Consider the following 16,181-nt stretch of genomic DNA (forward strand, 5'->3'; position numbering starts at 1 on the left):
TATGAATTGGCTTTTCCGGAGACGGCCTGGGATATGGAATATTTAACCCATCTGTGTTTTCATCCGCACCTGATCAAGCCCACCAAGGCAGAATGGACTTTAAGGGAGAAACAGTCTTGGATCACGTGGTTCTCTGGTTTAGCTGTGCTGACTGGCAGGTGAAGACATGCCGATCCCCCTTCTCCCTCTGGGATCTGGCAGGATTTGGACGGGGATACCTGACCCCTCCCCCACACTAGATAATGAGGAGTCTGCCTCCCAGTGCTCCACCAGGACCAGAGGCCACCTTAATGCCCCATCCAGGGCCAGGTGAACTGTCTGCAGCTCCACCAGCTCTCCCAGAGTTCGTAGAGTCGCCGTTTTGGCAGGCTCTGATCCCGGTGACAGAAGCCTTTGGCCAACACTTCCAGGATCCGGCTCCACCCGAACCGCCCAAGCTATAGCCACCTCTCCCAGTGAGTACTGACAAGAAGGGGAGGGAGACATTGGAATTAAGCAGAGACTACGCTCTGCCAGAGAGCCGGAGGGAGTGAAAGAGAACAGACAAGAGATTTACAGTGCTAGCTGCTGCTCTGGGAAAGTCTATCTCGGGCCCTCTGGAAAACCTCATCTGCCCCAGGGACGGGACAGTCCTTCAACCAGTCCCAACGGAGGCTCTGGGCCCTGTTGCAGCCAAACCAGTGTGCCGGGTGTGGAACTTTTGGCCACTGGAAGAATGAATGCCCTAAGGCAAGGAAGGAAGACGAAGCTCCCGCAGTTGTGGGGCTTGCTGACTTGGAAATTAAACAGGGCTGCCGGGGCTCAGAGATATCAGGTCCCTGAGAGCCCATGATAACCTTAAAAGTGGGGGACCAAAACACTGACTTCATGGTGGATACAGGAGCAGAACTTTCGGTAGTAACAAAACCTGTGTCACCTCTGTCCAAAAAGACTACCGCTGTAACTGGGGTGTCGGGAGAAGAGATGATTAAATCATTTTGCCAGCTCAGAAAATATCAGATGGGGGGGCACCAAGTGATTCATGAATTCCTCTACATTCCTGAGTGCCCAGTACCCCTGCTGGGAAGAGACTTGCTCTCCAAACTTTTACAATGTATTATGTATTTACAATCTATGAATTTTGAATTCATAATTTAAAATTAGGAATTTTACAATGTATTATGAATTTTGTAACCCAGAGGTTGATAGCGTTCTCTCATGTGGGTGGTCGGAGGTGCTCGTTACAGAAACTAAGAGCAACAAGAGGGGGGAATGAAGAAGGAATTCATAGGGCTTGGACTCCATCTCAGGCCTGTTCATGCTGATCACGCTCAGCCACCTCTCCAATGGACTCTGAACTCTGTGTTTAGTGTCTATGGAAATGACAACAGAAGGATAAGACCCTCTCCGGACAGGGGAATCTTGAAGATCTATCCAGGTTACTCCTCACCTAAGAGAACACATACACTAATCACCCCTTCCTCCAGACAGGCCACAAATTTTTCTGTACCTGTCAAAGTGTGACCTCGTGCTTATTGATTATTGGCTAATTGTTTAACTGTCTGAGCACATGGCATGAGTGTTGGGGTTATTGGGATTGTATTTGCCCTTCCTTAGTTTATGTAAGTCTCAAGGAATTTGGGGTGGTGGGTTTGGACACGTACACATGGGGTATAAAAGATTTTCACAAATGCTGGTCGGGGTCCTTGGCTAAGAGGAGACTCTGCCTTGGGCCCACCGGTGTAATAAACTGCACTCCACTATCTGCATTGTCCTTCTGAGTGAGTTTGTTTCCCAGAATGTGTGGCTACAACACTCATAACTAGAGTGGAGCAACCCGGTGAAAACTAGTGAGGAGCCCCCAGTGCTACAAATAGAGAGAACAGCCTCCCCACAAAGAACCCCCAGAGGAGGCACCACCACTACTAGCTAGGAGCCCCAAGTCCCCTCCTGAACTTGAGAAGGCCTATGCCACAATTCAAGAGAAGCCCATGACCACGAGAGGAGCCCCACCCATCCAACCTGGAGAGTGTCCCACCACCACAGCTGGAGAGGAGAACCCAGACATTGCACCTGAGATGAATTTCTCACAGGAGGTGCGAGCAGCTTCTCTCTTTCAGAAAACTCAAGAATCAGATCTGGAAGTGATCAAGCAGAAGCAAAGTCATCACAAGGTTTGTCAGTAACTTACAATGTAAAATCTAAGTAGTATTCTGAGGCAGAAAAGAGGCTTTAGAAAGCAAGTTCTGACTTACTGGTTCATAGCATGATTCGAAAGAATGTGAAAACACAACCTGGGCACTCGGATCCTCCTGTGAGATCACTGGTTTTAGACAGAGAGTTCTGTGAACAGAGAATACTCTAAGTCTACCTAGCCTGCTTAGGTGAAAATGTACCCTGAGGTAACCCTCTAATAAGGAATTACAGGCAGCTTGCTTTCATTTCCAAAATGAACAGCATCTGACTAACGAAGATGTGGAACTGAGTAATACACAAGGAAGGAAAGTTTTTCCAAGTAACTTTCAGCCTAAAATCAACTAGGCTTCAGAGGCAGAAAATAGAGCTTTAACCCAAAGCTGGGGTTCAAGGATCACACACAGCATGTTTCTGAAGAACATAAAGACACAAAAGGGCTGAGTGGATCCTTCTGGGAGAACCATTGTTTAAGCAGGCAGTAAACTGTAACTAACATTTTTAGGTGTACTTGACCTCTTAGAAGAACTCCTACCAAGACATGACAAGCAGCTTCTTTCTTTCAGAAAGCTCAAGGATTAGACTAGGAACCTGTCAATCTGAATAAAATGAAGGAGATGGCAGTGTTTTTCCAGGAAACGGCAGTGTTTTTCCAGGAAATGGGTCAAAACCCAACTTGTTTGCTGATTTGCAATGTTACAGCTTGAGCCAAAAGCTCAGTTTGCTATGTTCCCACACAGCATGAGTCTGAAGAATGGAAAGAAACACACAGGGCACTCTGGATTCTTCCCTGGGTATACTGGTGTGAGTAGAGAGTTCTGTGACTTGCTAGTTCTCTAACTATAACTAACCTGCATATCTGAAACTGTCATCTGAGATGGACCTCCTAACAAGGGTTTGCAAGCAGCTTGGTTGTTTTGAAAAATTCTAGGATTAGACTAAGGTAGTTGTTGAAAAGAATAAAACAAAAGCAAGCAAGGCATCTCAAGGCTGCTTTCCATCTCAAATTAACTCGTTCTCTGAGCCAGAATGTATATCTTTGACCAGAGCTTGGTTTCAAGGTTCACATGGAGCATGGTTCCAAAGATTGCAAACACACACAGGGCCCACAGGATCCTTCTGTGAGAACACTGGTGTAAGCAGAGAGGTCTGTGACTAGTTAGTTCCCTAGCTATAAGTAATGCAGTTAGGTGCAAATGTTCTGGGATGACCTCCAAACTAGCATGTTCACGCAGCTTGTTTCAGAAAAGTCAAGGTTTAGACTAGGAAGTTGTTGATATGATTAAAACAAAAGTCGACCAAAGCGTCTTTCAAGTAACTAATCCAAGGCAGAAGAAAAGCCCTAAGCAAGAGCTCGGTCTTCCAGGTTGACACACAGCTTGATTCCTGAGACTGCAAAGACACAGATAGGGCACACAATTCTGTAGAAACCATGGTTCAAGCAGGGAGTTCTGGGTCTCTTTAGTGCACTCACCAGGTTGGGTGAAAACAGACTCAGAGATGACCCTGGAGCAAAGAGTTGTAAGCAGCTTGCCTGTTTCAGACAACTCAGGGATCAGACTAAGGAAGCTGTTGAATGGATTCACCCAAAGCAACCAAAGTGTTATTCAGGTTACTTTCAGTGGAAAACGACCTCCTTTTCCGAGGCAGACAGTACAGCTTGAACCCAAAGCTAGGATTTCAAGATTACACACAGCATGATATGCTGTGTCTGAACCTTGTAAAATGTCACAACTTATGGATGCCATTGAACTGAATAAAACAATACTTAAGGAATTTGTTGACTGCAGTAAAAGAAAAGCACCATTGTGTTTTGGAGGTCAATTTCAGTCTAAAATGGACTCGTTTTGTGAGGCAGGAAATAGAGCTTTCACCAAATGCTGTTTCAACATTCACACACAGCATGTGCCTTCCGAAGGTAAAGACACAAACAGGCCCATTGGACCCTTCTCTGGAAACACTGCTTTGAGCTGGGAGTTCTGTGACTAGTTAGCACTCTAACTATAGGAACCCTGGATGGGTGAAAATGTATTCTGAGATGACCTAATGAGGAGTTGCAAGCATCTTTTTCAGTTCTGAAAACTTGAGGATTAGAGTAGGAAGCTGTCAATTTCCACAATGCCAAAGTGAGCAAATGGTGTAGCAAGAGGCTTGTTGCCTGGGGCAGGAAATACAGCCTCAAGCAAAAACTTGGTTTTCAAGGTTCAGGCACAGCAGGTTTCTAAATAAGAATGTAAAGAAACAAACAGGGCACACTGGATCTTCCTGGGAGAGCACTGCTCTGAGCAGAGAGTCCTGTGCTAGTTACTTCTCTCACTACAGCTAAGCTGGTGAGGTGCAAATGTGCTCTGAGATGAATTCCTCACAGGAGGTGCAAGCAGCTTCTCTCTCTCAGAAAACTCAAGAATCAGACCTGGAAGTGATGGATCAGAAACAAAGCAAAGCCACCAAAGGGTTTGTTGGTAACTTACACTGTAAAATCTAAGTAGTTTTCTGAGGCAGAGAAGAGACTTTAGCCAGCAAGCTCTGATTTCCTGGTTCACAGTGTGCTTTGGAAGAATGCAAAGACACAACCTGGGCACTAGGATTCTCCTGTGAAACCACTCGTTTTGAACAGAGCGTTCTGGACCAGAGACTACTCTAAGTCTACTCTAAGCCTAGGTGAAAATGTACTCTGAGATGACCCTCTAACAAGGAATTGCAAGCAGCTTTCTTTGGTTTCCAAAACCAACAGGATATGACTAAGGAAGTTGTGGAACTGAATAACACACAAGCAAGCAAAGTGTTTTCCAAATAACTTTCAGTCTAAAATATACTAGGTTTCAGATGCAGATAATTCCACTTTAAGGAAAATGTCAGTTTTCAAGGCTAACACACAGCATGTTTCTGAGCAGTGTAAATGCACCAACAGGGCATACTGGAGCCTTCTCTGAGAACTCTGAGAAGGTTTGACCAGAGTTCTGGACTAATTTGTACTTCAACTGTAACTAACATGGTTAGGTAAAAATATACTCTGATATTTCCTCCTAACATGGAGTTTCCAGCAGCCTGTTTCTTTCCAAAAACTCAAGGATTTGATAATGAACTTATTAAGTTGATAGAGAAAAAGGAAGCAGAGAACTTTTCAAGTAATTTTCAGTCTGAAACTATCTAGCTTTCAATGGTAGAAATACAGCTTTTACCCATGGGCTTGGATTTCCAGGTTCACACTCAGCATTTTTCTGAGGAGTTTAGAGACACACACAGGACACATTGGATCCTTCTGTATGAACATTGGTTTGAGCAGAGAGTTCTGTAACTAGTGAGCACTATACCTATAAGTAACCTGGTTACGTAAAAATGTACTCTGAGATGACCTCCTAACAAGGAGTTTGCATGCAGCCTGTTTCTTTCAAAAAACTCAAGGGTTAGACTATGGAAGTTATTGAAACTAATAAAATAAAAGCAACCAAAGTGTTTTTTCATGTAACTTTCAGTCTAAAACTACCAAGTTTTCAGAGGCAGAAAATATAGCTTTTGTCAAGAGGCTCAGAGTTTCAAGTTCACACACCACATGTTCCTCATTAGTTTAGAGACATACACAGTACATGCTGGACACTTCTGTGAGAACACTGGTTTAAGTAGAGAATTCTGTGACTAGTTAGTACTATACCTATAGCCACTCTGGTTATGTGGAAATGTACTCTGAGATGACCTCCTAACAAGGAGTTTCACAATTCATATGGAAACACAAAAGACCCTGAATAGCTAAACTAGTCTTGAGAAAAAAGAACTGAAGGAATCAACCTTCCTGACCAGAGCTACAGTCATCAAGAAAGTATGGTACTGGCACAAAAACAGAAATATAGGCCAATGGAACAAGATAGAATGCCCAGAAATAAACCCACACACCTATGGGCACCATAGTTTTTACAAAGGAGGAAGAATATACAATGGGGATAGCCTCTTCGATAAGTGGTGCTGGGAAAACTGGACAGCTAGTGTAAAAGAATGGAATTAGAACACTCCCTAACATCATACTGCAAAGATAAGCTCAAAATGGATTAAAGATCTAAATGTAAGATCAGAAACTATAAAACTCTTCAAGGAAAACATAGGCAGAACACTCAATGACATAAATAAAACCAATATCCTCTATGACCCACATCCTAGAATAATGGAAATAAAAACAAAAATAAACATGTGGGACCTAATTAAACGTGAAAGCTTTTGCACAAGAAAGGAAACTACAAACAAGGTGAAAAGACAACCCTCAGAATGGGAGAAATTAGTAGCAAATGAAACAACTAACAAATGATTAATTTCCAAAATAAATGAGCAGCTCATACAAGTCAATACCAGAAAAATGAACAACCCAATAAAAAAATGGGGAAAAGACCAAACAGATGTTCCTCCAAAGAAGACATACAGATGGCTAACAAACACATGAAAAGATGCTCAACATCACTCATTATTAGAGAAATGCAAAAATCAAAACTACAATGAGATACCACCTCACACCAGTCAGAAAGGCCACCATCAAAAAATCTACAAACAATAAATGCAGGAGAGGCTATGGAGAAAAGGGAACCCTCTTGCATTTTTGGTGGGAATGTAAACTGATACAGCCACTATGGAAGATGGCATGGAGAGTCCTTAAAAAACTGGGAATAAAACCACCTTATGACCCAGCAATCCCACTCCTAGGCATATACCCTGAGGAAACCAAAATTGAAAAATACATATGTACCACAAGGTTTACTGAGGCACTATTTACAATAGCTAGAACATGGAAGCAACCTAGATGTCCATTGGCAGATGAATGGATAAAGAAGCTGTGATACATATACACAATGTAATATTATTCAACTATAAAAAGAAATGCAAAAAAAAAAAAAAAGAAATGCATCTGAGTCAGTTCTAATGAGATGGATGAACCTAGAGCCTATTACAACGAGTAAAGTAAGTCAGAAAGATAAATATGGTATACTAATGTAACTATATGGAATATAGAAAGATGATACCAATGAATTTACTTGCAGGGTAGCAATGGAGAAACAGACTAGAAAACAGACTTATGGACATGGGGAGAGGGGAGGAGAGGCTGAGACGTATGACGAGAGCAACATGGAGCAACATGGAAACTTACATTACCATAAGTAAAATAGATAGTCAATGGGGATTTGACGACTCAGTGAACCGATGACTCAGATAACTCAAACAGGGGCTCTGTATCAAACTGGCAGAGTGGGATGGGGAGGGAGATAGGAGGGAGGGTCAAGAGGGAGGGGACTTATATATATCTATGGCTGATTTATGTTGATGTTTGACAGAAAACAAAATTCTGTAAAGCAATTATCCTTCAATTACAAAATAATAAATTTTTTAAAGTATAAGATATTTTTGTTCTTCAGTCATAATGTTGTGTCTGACTCTTTGTGACCCTTTGGACTGCAGCACACCAGGCTTCCCTGTCCTTCACTATCTCCCAGAGTTTCCTCAAACTCATGTCCATTGAGTCAGTGATGCTATCCATCCATCTCATCCTCTGCCACCCACTTCTCCTCTTGCACTCAATCTTTCCCAGTATCAGAGTCTTTTCCAATGAGTCTGCTCTTCAATTAGGTCACCAAAGTAATGGAGCTTCAGCTTCAGCAACAGTCTTTCCAAAGAATGCTCAGGGTTGACTGCCTTTAGAATTGACTGGTTTGATATTCTTGCAGTCCAAGGGACTCTTTTCTTGTCCAGTACCACAATTCAAAAGCATCAATTCTTTGGTGCTCAGCCTTCTTTATTGTCCAACTCTCACATCTGTTCATGACTACTGGAAAAATCATAGCTTTCACTATACAGACCTTTGTGGGCAAAGTGATGTCATTGCTTTTTAATATACTGCCTAGGTTTGTCATAGCTTTCCTTCCAAAGAGCAAGCATCTTTTAATTTCATGGCTACAGTCACCATCCATAGTGATTTTGGAGCCCAAGAAAATGAAATCTGTCACTGCTTACTAAAAGAATAAGATACCTTGAAATAAATTTAACCAAGGAATGAAATACCTGAAACTATAAATTACTGATGAAGGAATTTGAAAATTATAGAAAGAAATGGAAAGATATCCTGTGTTCTTGGATTGGAAGAAATAATATTGTTAAAACGTCCATACAACTCAAAGCAATCTAGAGATTTAATGAAACCCCTATCAAAATATCCATAACATGTTTCACAGAACTAGAACAAATAATCCTAAAATTTATTGAAACTGCAAAAGATCCCAAAGAACAAAAGCAATACTGAGAAAACAAGAACAAATGTGGAGGTATCACACTCTCCAATCCAGATCATAATACAAAGCTATAGTAATAAAAACAGCACAGTAGTGGCATAAAAACACATCCATATGTCAATGGAACAGAATAAATAAATATTATTCCAGAAATAAACTTGCACACTTATGGTCAATTAATCCACAACAAAGGAGGCAGGAATATACAATGGAAAAAAGCTAGAATATTTACACTCTTCAGTAAATAGTGCCAGAGAACTGGACAGCTACATGCAAAACAATGGAATTAGAATATTTCACCACACCACATACAAAAATAAACTCAAAATGGATTAAAGACTTAAATGTAAGACTAGAAAAATAAATAAATAAATAAATTTAAGACTAGAAACCATAAAGCTCCTACAAGAGAACATAGGTAGAATACTCTTTGACATAAATTGCAGCAGTATTTTTTGGATCTATTTTCTAAGTCAAAAGAAATAAAAGCAAAAATAAACAAATGGGACCTAATTAAACTTAAAAGCTTTAGCACAGCACAGGAAATCATTGACCAAACAAAAAGACAGCCTTTATTTATGACTAATAAAGGATTAACATTCAAAAATATAAACATCTTATACAACTTAATATCAAAAAAACAAACAGCCGAATTTAAAAGTGAGCAGAAGACCTGACTAGACATTTTCCCAAAGAAAAAATACAGATGGCCAACAAGCACATGAAAAATGCTCAGCACTACTAATTACCAGAGAAATACAAATGAAAATCATGAAGTATCACTTCACACCTGTCAACATTATTAATTATCAGAGAAACATAAATGAAAGCCATGAGATATTACCTCACACCATCAAAAAGTCCATATATAAATTAATATGTATATATGTGCATACACACACAATAAAATAGTACTTGACCATAAAGAAAAGAAATTCTGCAATTTTCAGTAATGTGGATGGACCAAGGGAGTTTTATGCCCAGTGAAGTAAGTTAGACTGAGAAAGACTAATATTGTATATTATCACTCATATATGGAATCTAAAAACTAAAACAAATAAATGTAGTAACAAAACAAACAGACTCACAGATATAGAGAACAAACCAGTGGGGAGAGGGAAGGAGGAGGAGCAAGATAGGGGTATAAGATTAAGAGATACAAAGTACTTATACATAAGATAAAGAAGCAACAAGGATATATTGTATGGCACAGAGAAACATAGCCATTACTTTGTAAATGGATTATAACATACAAAAATATTGAATTGCTATGTTGTACACCTGTAACTAAATTTCAACAAAACATAAAGAAAAGCTGACAAGAATAACAATGCTTGAGTTAAAAATAATTAAGGGACTTAGAAGATTTTATTAAATGGAGATGCATTTCTAACTCCTGAGTGGAAAGACTCAATAGTATATAGATATCAATTTATCCCCAAATTAAGTCTATAAGTTGAAGGAAATTTTAATTTAAAAAGCTCAGTAAAAATTTTTGGAACTTGAAAAAAATAACAACTCTTTTTGTAACTTTTACAACTTATCTTTCTAGAAAAAAAATGTGTCTCTTCAAATCTGGACTCTAACAGTGTCATTAATTTAAAATTGCTGCTTTTTAAGCAGCAAGGGAGAAACAACAAATAACACACAAAGGGATTCCTATAAGGATAACAGCTGATCTATCAATAGAAACCCTCCAGGCCAGAAGGGAACGGCAGGACATACTGAAAGTAATGAAAGAGAATAACCTACAACCTAGATTACTGTACCCAGCAAGGATCTCATTCAGATATGAAGGAGAATTCAAAAGCTTTACAGACAAGCAAAAGCTGAGAGAATTCAGCACCACCAAACCAGCTCTTCAACAAATGCTAAAGGATCTTCTCTAGACAGGAAATGCAGAAAGGTTGTATAAACGTGAACCCAAAACAACAAAGTAAATGACAACGGGACCATACCTATCAATAATTACCTTAAATGTAAATGGGTTGAATGCCCCAACCAAAAGACAAAGATTGGCTGAATGGATACAAAAACAAGACCCCTATATATGCTGTCTACAAGAGACCCACCTCAAAACAAGGGACACATACAGACTGAAAGTGAAGGGCTGGAAAAAAATATTTCACGCAAACGGAGACCAAAAGAAAGCAGGAGTCACAATACTCATATCAGATAAAATAGACTTTCAAATAAAGGATGTGAAAAGAGACAAAGAAGGACACTACATAATGATCAAAGGATCAATCCAAGAAGAAGATATAACCATTATAAATATATATGCACCCAACATAGGAGCACCGCAATATGTACGGCAAACACTAACGAGTATGAAAGAGGAAATTAATAGTAACACAATAATAGTGGGAGACTTTAATACCCCACTCACAACTATGGATAGATCAACTAAACAGAAAATCAACAAGGAAACACAAACCTTAAATGATACAATGGACCAGCTAGACCTAATTGATATCTATAGGACATTTCACCCCAAAACAATCAACTTCACCTTTTTCTCAAGTGCACACGGAACCTTCTCCAGAATAGATCACATCCTGGGCCATAAATCTGGTCTTGGAAAATTCAAAAAAATTGAAAACATTCCAGTCATCTTTTCTGACCACAGTGCAGTAAGATTAGATATCAATTACAGGAAAAAAATTGTTAAAAATTCCAACATATGGAGGCTAAATAACACACTTCTGAATAACCAACAAATCATAGAAGAAATCAAAAAAGAAATCAAAGTATGTATAGAAATAAATGAAAATGAAAACACAACAACCCAAAACCTATGGGACACTGTAAAAGCAGTGCTAAGGGGAAGGTTCATAGCATTACAGGCACACATCAAGAAACAAGAAAAAAGCCAAATAAATAACCTAACTCTACACCTAAAGCAATTAGAGAAGGAAGAAATGAAGAACCCCAGGGTTAGCAGAAGGAAAGAAATCTTAAAAATTAGGGCAGAAATAAATGCAAAAGAAACTAAAGAGACCATAGCAAAAATCAACAAAGCTAAAAGCTGGTTTTTTGAAAAAATAAACAAAATTGACAAACCATTAGCAAGACTCATTAGGAAACAAATGGAGAAGAACCAAATTAACAAAATAAGAAATGAAAAGGGTGAGATCACAACAGACAACACTGAAATACAAAGGATCATAAGAGACTACTACCAGCAGCTCTATGCCAATAAAATGGACAACTTGGATGAAATGGACAAATTCTTAGAAAAGTATAACTTTCCAAAACTGAACCAGGAAGAAATAGAAGATCTTAACAGACCCATCACAAGCAAGGAAATCGAAACAGTAATCAGAAATCTTCCAGCAAACAAAAGCCCAGGACCAGATGGCTTCACAGCTGAATTCTACCAAAAATTTAGAGAAGAGCTAACACCTATCTTACTCAAACTCTTCCAGAAAATTGCAGAAGAAGGTAAACTTCCAAACTCATTCTATGAGGCCACCATCACCCTAATTCCAAAACCAGACAAAGATGCCACACACAAAAAAGAAAACTACAGGCCAATATCACTGATGAACATAGATGCAAAAATCCTTAACAAAACTCTAGCAAACAGAATCCAACAACATATTTAAAAAATCATACACCATGACCAAGTGGGCTTTATCCCAGGAATGCAAGGATTCTTTAATATCTGCAAGTCAATCAATGTAATACACCACATTAACAAACTGAAAGATAAAAACCATATGATTATCTCAATAGATGCAGAGAAAGCCTTTGACAAAATTCAGCACTCATTTATGATGAAAACTCTCCAGAAAGCAGGAATAGAAGGAACATACCTCAACATAATAAAAGCTATATATGACAAACCCACAGCAAGCATCACCCTCAATGGTGAAAATTTGAAAGCATTTCCCCTGAAATTAGGAACAAGACAAGGGTGCCCACTCTCACCACTACTATTCAACATAGTCTTGGAAGTGTTGGCCACAGCAATCAGAGCAGAAAAAGAAGCAAAAGGAATCCAGATAGGAAAAGAAGAAGTGAAACTCTCGCTGTTTGCAGATGACATGATCCTCTACATAGAAAACCCTAAAGACTCTTCCAGAAAATTACTAGAGCTAATTAATGAATATAGTAAAGTTGCAGGATATAAAATTAACACACAGAAATCCCTTGCATTCCTATACACTAACAATGAAAAAACAGACAGAGAAATTAAGGAAACAATACCATTCACCATTGCAACAAAAAGAATAAAATACTTAGGAGTATATCTACCTAAAGAAACAAAAGACCTATACATAGAAAACTATAAAACACTGATGAAAGAAATCAAAGAGGACACAAACAGTTGGAGAAACAGTGTTCATGGATTGGAAGAATCAATATTGTCAAAATAGCTATTCTACCCAAAGCAATCTACAGATTCAATGCAATCCCTATCAAGCTACCAACGGTATTTTTCACAGAACTAGAACAAATAATTTCACAATTTGTATGGAAATACAAAAAACCACGAATAGCCAAAGTAATCTTAAGAAAGAAGAATGGAACTGGAGGAATCAACCTGCCTGACTTCAGACTCTACTACAAAGCCACAGTCATCAAGACAGTATGGTACTGGCACAAAGACAGAAATATAGATCAATGGAACAGAATAGAAAGCCCAGAGATAAATCCACGAACCTATGGACACCTCATCTTTGACAAAGGAGACAAGGATATACAATGGAAAAAAGACAATCTCTTTAACAAGTGGTGCTGGGAAAACTGGTCAACCACTTGTAAAAGAATGAAACTAGAACACTTTCTAACACCATACACAAAAATAAACTCAAAATGGATTAAAGATCTAAATGTAAGACCAGAAACTATAAAACTCCTAGAGGAGAACATAGGCAAAACACTCTCCGACATAAATCACAGCAAGATCTTCTATGACCCACCTCCCAGAATATTGGAAATAAAAGCAAAAATAAACAAATGGGACCTAATGAAAATTAAAAGCTTTTGCACAACAAAGGAAACTATAAGTAAGGTGAAAAGACAGCCCTCAGATTGGGAGAAAATAATAACAAATGAGGAAACAGACAATGGATTAATCTCAAAAATATACAAGCAACTCCTGAAGCTCAATTCCAGAAAAATAAACGACCCAATCAAAAAATGGGCCAAAGAACTAAACAGACATTTCTCCAAAGAAGACATACAGATGGCTAACAAACACATGAAAAGATGCTCAACATCACTCATCATCAGAGAAATGCAAATCAAAACCACGATGAGGTACCATTACACGCCAGTCAGGATGGCTGCTATCCAAAAGTCTACAAGCAATAAATGCTGGAGAGGGTGTGGAGAAAAGGGAACCCTCTTACACTGTTGGTGGGAATGCAAACTAGTACAGCCACTATGGAAAACAGTGTGGAGATTTCTTTTTTTTTTTTTTTTTTAATTTTTTTATTTTTTAAATATTATTTTATTAGTTGGAGGCCAATCACTTTACAACATTTCAGTGGGTTTTGTCATACATTGACATGAATCAGCCATATAGTTACACGTATTCCCCATCCCGATCCCCCCTCCCACCTCCCTCCCCACCCGACTCCTCAGGGTCCTCCCAGTGCACCAGGCCCGAGCACCTGACTCATGTATCCCACCTGGGCTGGTGGTCCGAAAATATACGGAACGCTTCACGAATTTGCGTGTCATCCTTGCGCAGGGGCCATGCTAATCTTCTCTGTATCGTTCCAATTTTAGTATATGTGCTGCCGAAGCGAGCACGAGATTTCTTAAAAAACTGGAAATAGAACTGCCATATGACCCAGCAATACCACTTCTGGGCATACACACTGAGGAATCCATATCTGAAAGAGACACATGCACCCCAATGTTCATCGCTGCACTGTTTATAATAGCCAGGACATGGAAGCAACCTAGATGCCCATCAGCAGATGAATGGATAAGGAAGCTGTGGTACATATACACCATGGAATATTACTCAGCCGTTAAAAAGAATTCATTTGAATCAGTTCTAATGAGATGGACGAAACTGGAGCCCATTATACAGAGTGAAGTAAGCCAGAAAGATAAAGAACATTACAGTATACTAACACATATATACGGAATTTAGATAGATGGTAGCGATAACCCTATATGCAAAACAGAAAAAGAGACACAGAAGTACAGAACAGACTTTTGAACTCTGGGGGAGAACGTGAGGGTGGGATGTTTTGAAAGAACAGCATGTATATTATCTATGGTAAAACAGACCACCAGCCCAGGTGGGATGCATGAGTCAAGTGCTCGGGCCTGGTGCACTGGGAGGACCCTGAGGAGTCGGGTGGAGAGGGAGGTGGGAGGGGGGATCAGGATGGGGATTACGTGTAACTATATGGCTGATTCATGTCAATGTATGACAAAACCCACTGAAATGTTGTGAAGTGATTGGCCTCCAACTAATAAAATAATATTTAAAAAAAAATAAATAAAAAAAAATAAAAAATAAAATTGCTGCTTTTTAGTAGAAGGTGAAATAAAAGATCTACATGTGTTCTGTTCCACTAATGTGGCTAAAGAACTCAAGAAGAGCTTTGCTTAAGATCTTCATATTCTTTTTTTTAGTCTTTATTGAATTTGTTATAATATTGCTTCTTTTTTTTTTTTTTTTTTTTTTTTGGTATGTGGCATCCTAGGTCTCTGACCAGGGATCCAAATCAACATCGCCTGCAAATTTATTATTGTTGTGAAATGAGAAGGTTTGGAGATTTACCAGCTGCCTTTTGACTACAATTATCAATTACATGGAAAATTATTTTTAAAATAAAATAATTTTCTTTTAGTTCAGTCTGTTAGACCCTTGTTCATGTTATTACTTCAGATAAATTCAATTCGACTATTTCACGACTACAATTATATTTAATTTCTATTACAATTCCTAATTCATTCAACCTTATTAGCACAATCTCTAGTGTTACACAATGTTAGTAAAAGGCTAGTGGTTTGTGCCTAACGAATGTCTATGTTTATGTTTAATTAGATTAAAAACGTAAGTCTGATCCTAAATATGTTAGGATGGCACTGTCTGGTGGGTCCTGGTTGGATTTCTGGTCCCTAAGTACCATGCTTCTCAAGACAGGGATTAGCACCTTTTGGAAGCTGCAAAGAAGGTAGAAGGACAAAGAACCAATCATTTAGGACCCACTATAACTTACTCCGACTGGTGATACTAGACAAGGATCCTGCTCCGTCACAGTTCTATAACCTTAGCTCCGTGAAGTTTTTCTCACTCAAAACAAAGGAGACACCATTCTTTCCTCATCAATCCTACTAGCATTTATCTTGGAGGACAGTGTAAATCAATAAACTTTTAAGAACTCTTTCCCCAAATTTCAGAATTCAGAAATGTATAGCTTTCGTATAAGAAATTAGAGTGAAGACTCTTACCCATGTTAGACTACGCCTTTGTGGCCTGAGAGATGAGTACGAGAATGGCAATAAACGCGCTTTGGGTGTACTGAAGGGAAACTGGAGTGTGAACAGAGGCAACAGCAGAAAAATCAGGGAGACCAGAAGGTAAACTCAGTTCTTATCAACGGGGTTGTGGGTTTCTGTCCGAGACACAAAATTATAAGACCTATGATGAAACCCACACGGCCCATAAAGACACCCTCCCACCACTTACGAACGCAGACGCAGGGTGATCTGCAGGCGCCGGATGATGACGTACTCCCTAAACCAGAGCCTGATTGGTTTCTGAAGAGG

The 16,181-nt window shown here is 39.2% G+C and overlaps 1 protein-coding gene and 1 non-coding gene across 9 annotated transcripts in view; both read right to left on the bottom strand.

Moving 5' to 3' along the window:
- LOC136168929 (RAB11-binding protein RELCH-like) overlaps positions 1 to 16,132 on the bottom strand; it is a 170,979-nt gene extending 154,847 nt beyond the window's left edge. For 5 of the 8 annotated variants that reach the window (XM_065936673.1, XM_065936672.1, XM_065936670.1 and 2 more), the window contains exon 1: positions 15,864 to 16,058. The gene's annotated coding sequence lies outside the window, so the exon portion shown is untranslated. Of the gene's footprint in view, positions 1 to 2,052; positions 2,118 to 15,863; positions 16,059 to 16,101 lie in introns of those variants that run through there. The other 3 variants (XM_065936668.1, XM_065936671.1, XM_065936669.1) reach the window with 3 other exon arrangements.
- On the bottom strand, positions 14,095 to 14,201 carry LOC136170032 (U6 spliceosomal RNA). Its single transcript, XR_010663492.1, has one exon. It is a non-coding gene; the product is annotated as a U6 spliceosomal RNA (small nuclear RNA).
- Positions 16,133 to 16,181: the final 49 nt, after the last annotated feature.

The sequence above is a fragment of the Muntiacus reevesi genome, chromosome 5 (genome assembly GCF_963930625.1).
Source record: "Muntiacus reevesi chromosome 5, mMunRee1.1, whole genome shotgun sequence".
NCBI classification, from domain to species: Eukaryota; Metazoa; Chordata; class Mammalia; order Artiodactyla; family Cervidae; genus Muntiacus; species Muntiacus reevesi.